Source organism: Trachymyrmex cornetzi, unplaced genomic scaffold (assembly GCF_001594075.2).
Source record: "Trachymyrmex cornetzi isolate Tcor2-1 unplaced genomic scaffold, Tcor1.1 scaffold938, whole genome shotgun sequence".
NCBI lineage: Eukaryota > Metazoa > Arthropoda > Insecta > Hymenoptera > Formicidae > Trachymyrmex > Trachymyrmex cornetzi.
This window is the reverse complement of record NW_017300287.1, coordinates 151,474-157,539: the sequence shown is the minus strand read 5'-3', so window position 1 is coordinate 157,539 and position 6,066 is coordinate 151,474.

The following is a 6,066-nucleotide window of genomic DNA, read 5'->3' as shown; positions in this document are numbered from 1 at the left end:
GGGCCTTCCTTCGCCTACGGTTCCCCCGCGCCCCACACCCCCCTCAGAGCTCCCGAGTTAGAATCCGCCTAGTATACCTACTGTTGAGGAAGACGTTTTTTGGGCGTCTTTAAGCCGTTTGCGTAAAAGCCTTACAAAACGTTTACTGAGACTCAATAATTCACCACATTGACAGCGTTTGTTGAACGGAAGAAAAATGCTTGTCTCACGGAATTAAGAAAAGAATTTGCTAAATGTTTGAAAAGTCTGACAGTTAACTCTCTGCACGAAGGCGCATCAGCGTTTACTGAGCATCCTTTGAAAAGCGTTACTTTAGCATTACAGAACTTTCATGAAACGATATATATTGTATTTTATAAGCGTTCTGAAAGTGTTTAAAATCCATTGATGTTCTGTAAGCGTTCTTATAAATCAAAGAATTGGAAAGAGTAAGGGCACTAGGAGTCGGGCGCAGAAGACGTCGCGCAAATAATACACTTATAAAGAGTGAAATTTCTTTATTCACTAAACGCGCTTACATGTTTCGACTCATTTTTGAGCCTTCCTCAGAGCAAACACACGTTAACATATATAAAGTAAAAATTATCCTATCATGGTGAGCTCCCCTACATCGAGAATTTAAATGTCAGAATTAAATAAAAAGAAAGAAAAGAAAATGAAAAAGAAGGAAAATATTAAAAATGTCAAATTAAAGAATATAGAAACTAATTTATCGAAAAACTAACCGAAAATAGGGACGCTCACCACGATTACAAAGTACCGTATCGCAAACAATATTATGAATAATTCAAGAACCGGTTCCTGATATGTTGACCAGTCGGTATCAGACACAGTGAGTCACTTTTTTAGTTATTAGCTAGTACTAATGAAAATTGTAAAATGATAAAAAAAAAATTTCGTCAGAAGGACTTATTACTGTGTACGAGCGACACCGACTGACAAGACGTGACAACTCGAGCTTTTATAGTTTATCTATAATCGGGAGGTAGGCCTTCGAAGCCCCTCCATATCCGTCTGTAGGTTGAGTCCATGCGTTTGTCTTCTGATGAATATCATCTCCGAAATCAATCTCTCCCTGTAGTGAGGTTCCTCGTCCAATATTGCAACACTGTCCCAGTCAAGATCGTGTTCCTCTTGCAACCGATGTTCCGTTATAACTAACTGCGAGCAGACGTGTTCCATCGGATGTGGTTCTTATATTCCGTGATTCTTGACTTCAGTTGTCTACACGTCTGTCCCATATAACTCGCGTCGCAGCTCTTACACGAAATTTTATAAACAACCTTCGACTTCTTATCACGCGGTAAGGGGTCCTTATGCACTCTAATAAATTCTCGCAATTTATTAACACTATAAAATGACACCCTCATATGCTCGCTATTCAATCTATTAAACTTCTCAGTAATACCACGAACGAAAGGGACAGTGAACCACGAAGGCTGTACTACATCAACGCTATTATCACAAACACCCCTCTTCCTATTACTAGCCATAATAATATTTTTCAAACGGTTGTTAATATTCTCAAATATAAAACTCAAAGGATAATCATTCTCTAACAATACTTTAATTACAAAACACAAATTATCAAAATGGAATTTAGGATTCGAAAGCAAAATCACCCTGTCAACTAATTCCGCGATTGTACCTATTTTTTGAGAAACCGCGTGCTGTGACCAAAAGTTCAAATATCTACCCGAAAAGGTTGGTTTGTGGTACCAATCAAATTCTATCAACTCATTATCCCTAATCACTGTAACATCCAAAAAATCTAATCTATCACCCCCCACTTCCATAGTAAACTGAAGCCTAGGATGCTGAGAATTAAAGACATCAAGAATGGAACTAATCGAAGAAACAGGCGCTGCCATGATTATATCGTCAACATACCTATAGTAAAGGGGCAACGGAAACTTAATCAAAGACAAAGCTCTACTCTCCAACTTACGCATAACTAAATCCGCGATGACGGGAGACAACGGGGAGCCCATGGGAGTACCATAATTCTGTTTATAAATAACACTATCAAACACAAAGAAAGTAGAATCTAAAATAAACTGAACCGCCTTGATGAATTCCTCCTTCGGTAAACAACAATCTCTAGAAATAAATCGCCAATAGTCTTGGATACAGTCCATCACATAATCAATGGAAACGTTAGTAAAGAGGCTAACAACATCCAGTGACATTAACTGAAATTCCTCACTCAACCGCCTACCATCAAGTTCCTTAACGAGTTTAAAACTATTATCGATATGACTATCCGCCTTAGGAATTGTTTTAATGATAATACTATGAAGAAACACTGCTAACGAATATAAAGGACTGTTTATCGAAGAAACTATTGTACGAAAGGGGGACGTCTTTTGCGCCCGACTCCTAGTGCCCTTACTCTTTCCAATTCTTTGATTTGTAAGGAATCTTGATTAGTTTGATTTATTAACGTTCTTATAAAGTTTGAAAACGTATAAACTCTTAAAAAATCGTCATCGAACGGTTGTCAACGTTTTATAAAGTTCCATTTCTACCAGGGATTCGGTGTTGAGAGTAAGAATAATTGGAATTTGTCAGATTAATTGATTTTACCAGCTCTGAGTCGATAGTGGTAAATACCGGAGAAACTGTAAAGAATTACGATCACGAATGCGCGACGAAGATTTTGCCTCATGCTCGTGAGTGCAATCGCAAAAATTTGACGCCCAACGTGCGAGGTCCCGACGTATTGAAATAAAAATTTCCTTTTTTTTCCTTTTTCTTCTCCTATTAGTGAAGAAGTCAGAGAACGAGAACGATATATTATGCATGATATTATTGCTTTGCTATTTGCTATTTGTGCCATATCTGCTGTTTTCTGTGTTTTCTCTTGCTATTTAGATTGCATGTAAATATTTGTGTGCTAATCCCTTTCCTTTTCAGCAGTATAAATTGTGCGCGAGTAATTAGTGAAAGACGGAAAAATGTTCATAGGCAGTCCTGGAATTTCGTGCTAACTTTCGTGTTATATGTGGCTTTCGGAATTTTCGCGAGTGTTTGCCATTTTGGGTAGTTATTATTGTTTTTCGAGAAGTACTTTTTTTCCCGCGTGTTGAGTCCGGGGCCTATTGTTTCGTGTCGATTTACGGGTGATTATGTTTGTTGTTTTCGCGTGCTTGGAACGTTGGTACGTGGTATCTTCTCTCGATACGAGCTTCTCAAATATTGTTGTCGCGTATAGGTCGTTTCCAGCGATCGCGTCCGAAAATACAAGCCGCTTTAAGGATCGCGCTCGGCGATCGCTTGTTATTGTCGAACTTCCTCTTGCTATCGCGTGCCGATAACACGCCATGAGGGGAATCCACAACAGGGAAAACAATTTGATTTTGATGCGGCGAGATTAACGATTTCTTGTCATTTTCAGACCATTTGACAAGTAACTTCCTACGGAAGTGTCAATCACCGATTTTAACGGAACTTTGCATATTTGTAGAACTTTGAAAAATATTTGACACGTATTTTTTTTATCGGCAATGATCCACTCTGAAGGGTAAAAACCACCCCTTAAAGGTAACGATAGATTTAACATAAGGTGAAATAAGTTGAAAATTTTAGAAAGTAAAATGGGTTAGGAGGTTTTAGAATCGCTGAAACTAAATCTTATGTCAAAAGTATAAAATTCAAAAGTTTTCTTCACGTGGCACGTGCGATCATGAGTAGACCCGGCGGGCGTACAAGCGTTTTCCCTTTTCACTGACGCATACATACACTGTAGGTATAAGCGATCTGATGTTTACATTTTTTCAACAGATTTGAAAAAACTGTAGCTATGGCACGTAGCTGAAATCGTCAACATAGATTTTCAACTTATTTCACCTAATATGTTAAATTTACCCTTATCTTTAAGGGATAGTTTTCATCCTTCAGAGTGGACCTTTGCCGATAAAAAACAATACGTGTCAAATATTTTTCAAAGTTCTACAAATATGCAAAGTTTCATTAAAATCGGTGAGTGACATTTCCGTATGTTTACTTGTGAGTCTTTCGATTAAGTATCGTCGTACCGTACCGCCTGATTCCGGGATTAGTTGAGAATGTCTGAGGGAGATTCACGATTTGCGTGGATTTATGCGGTGTCTGTCTAACAATTAAGGAAGGAATTGTCGCGTAGGAGGCAAAGTACGGAGGAGGATATTATCACCCTAGAGGATCGCTTGTTGCGTTACGAGTTAGGTACACCGGAAACCACGAATCCTCCCCAGCGAGCAGAGGATGACGTGCTGGCAGTTCTGTGTCCTCCGACCACCACGCCTATGCAACCCGATAGTCTGGGGCCCACTCTGCGCGATTATTCGAGAGATTGTTCGGACACCTGCGATACCTTTCCTCCTGTCGCGTCGTCATTCTTGCGTGCTATCAGTGCACCAGACGCTCCGCAGGCTTCAATTCCGGACATTATAAGCGCGCTGTGTAAATAGAATTTGAGATGCTCGGGCGCGCAGGACAGTAAAACGGAAGCTTACTTGATTCGAATCGAAGAGGGACGTGAATTATTTCCTGTCAGCGATGCAAATCTCTTCCGATGCTTGCCTTTTTTTTTATCGGGTATCGCGCTTTTCTAATTTCGCTCGCGACGTTCCGAGTGGCAGATCTGGGACTAGTGTACCCGATGAATACAAAAATTTGTAATTGAGCTTCAAATTATATTTATTCAAAATTTTCACTTAAAAAAATGTAATCATATATTCATTCAAAATTTTGGGCTTTTAAAAAATAAACAATATAATAATTAAACGGCTTCATCCACGTACACAAGCTGAGTTTTGTGCAGGATCATACAATAATCCATATTTATTATAATATATAAAACCAAACGTTTCGGTCTGTCATCAGACCATTTTCAATAGTATTACATATAGCTACTTACATTATAATGTAAGTAGCTATATAATTTTATGTTAAAATAGACTATAAAAGTAAATGTAATTTTGAACTTATAATTCGTTAATAGTTCAGAGCAGACTTGTTTTCATGGAGTGCAGAGGATGAAAATTATTTTAACAGATAGGACATACTATGTTTTCCATGGTTTTATGCAGTTGACGAATGTTATATATGATACTTCGAAAATTATATTTTAATTATTGGACAGCGATAAGTATAATGACAACGAGAATAATATCGACCGGTAAATATTCAAAATTATTGAGAAATTTTTAACAATTCTATGTAATACTATTGAAAATGGTCTGATGACAGACCGAAACGTTTGGTTTTATATATTATAATAAATATGGATTATTGTATGATCCTGCACAAAACTCAGCTTGTGTACGTGGATGAAACCGTTTAATTATTATATTGTTTGTATTGATCCACGGTTAATAAGTATTCTTGTTTTAAAAAATATTTATTCACAAAGAAACTATGAATATTTAACGAGTATTCCTATTCATTCAAATAAAATATAAACTGAAAAAGAAAGCTCTAATAAGCAATCGTTACCCCTTAAGTATAACCGGCACTGCGATGACTTTAAGTAAAAAAAGTTAATTTTATTTATTTTTGTCACTGTAATAGTCAGATTTTATGAAGGAAATTTAGAAATTTTGAAAAATATTATAGAAAGCAATACAAAACAATTTAAATTTCTTTTTTTATTTATAAATATCTAATTGATACAGCGCCATACATATTCCAATATAATTCCGGTTATATCACATTAATATTATAAACATTTTATAAGATATCTTAGCAGGTTCTTATGGTCTGTGGCCATTAAATTCCGAGATATACTATTTATTCCCAATAAAAATGTCTCTTTGTTTAATCTACAGGTTAAACAAGGACGCATTTCGTATAAGATCGCATAGACCGCAAACTAAGCACACGGTGTAATTGTAGTCATTGATTTTATAGATTTGTTTTTTCTTGCAGGCTTGCAAGTTTTGTGCGGATAATACAGAGTAAAAGTGAATACGAAACGTGTGGCAGCCACCGAGCGCCAGACAAACGTGAACCCGTCGCACAGCCTGAAGCGCGCGCGAGAGGACATGCAAAGTTTCTCGCAAGCGCTCGCGTCGCGCGAACTAC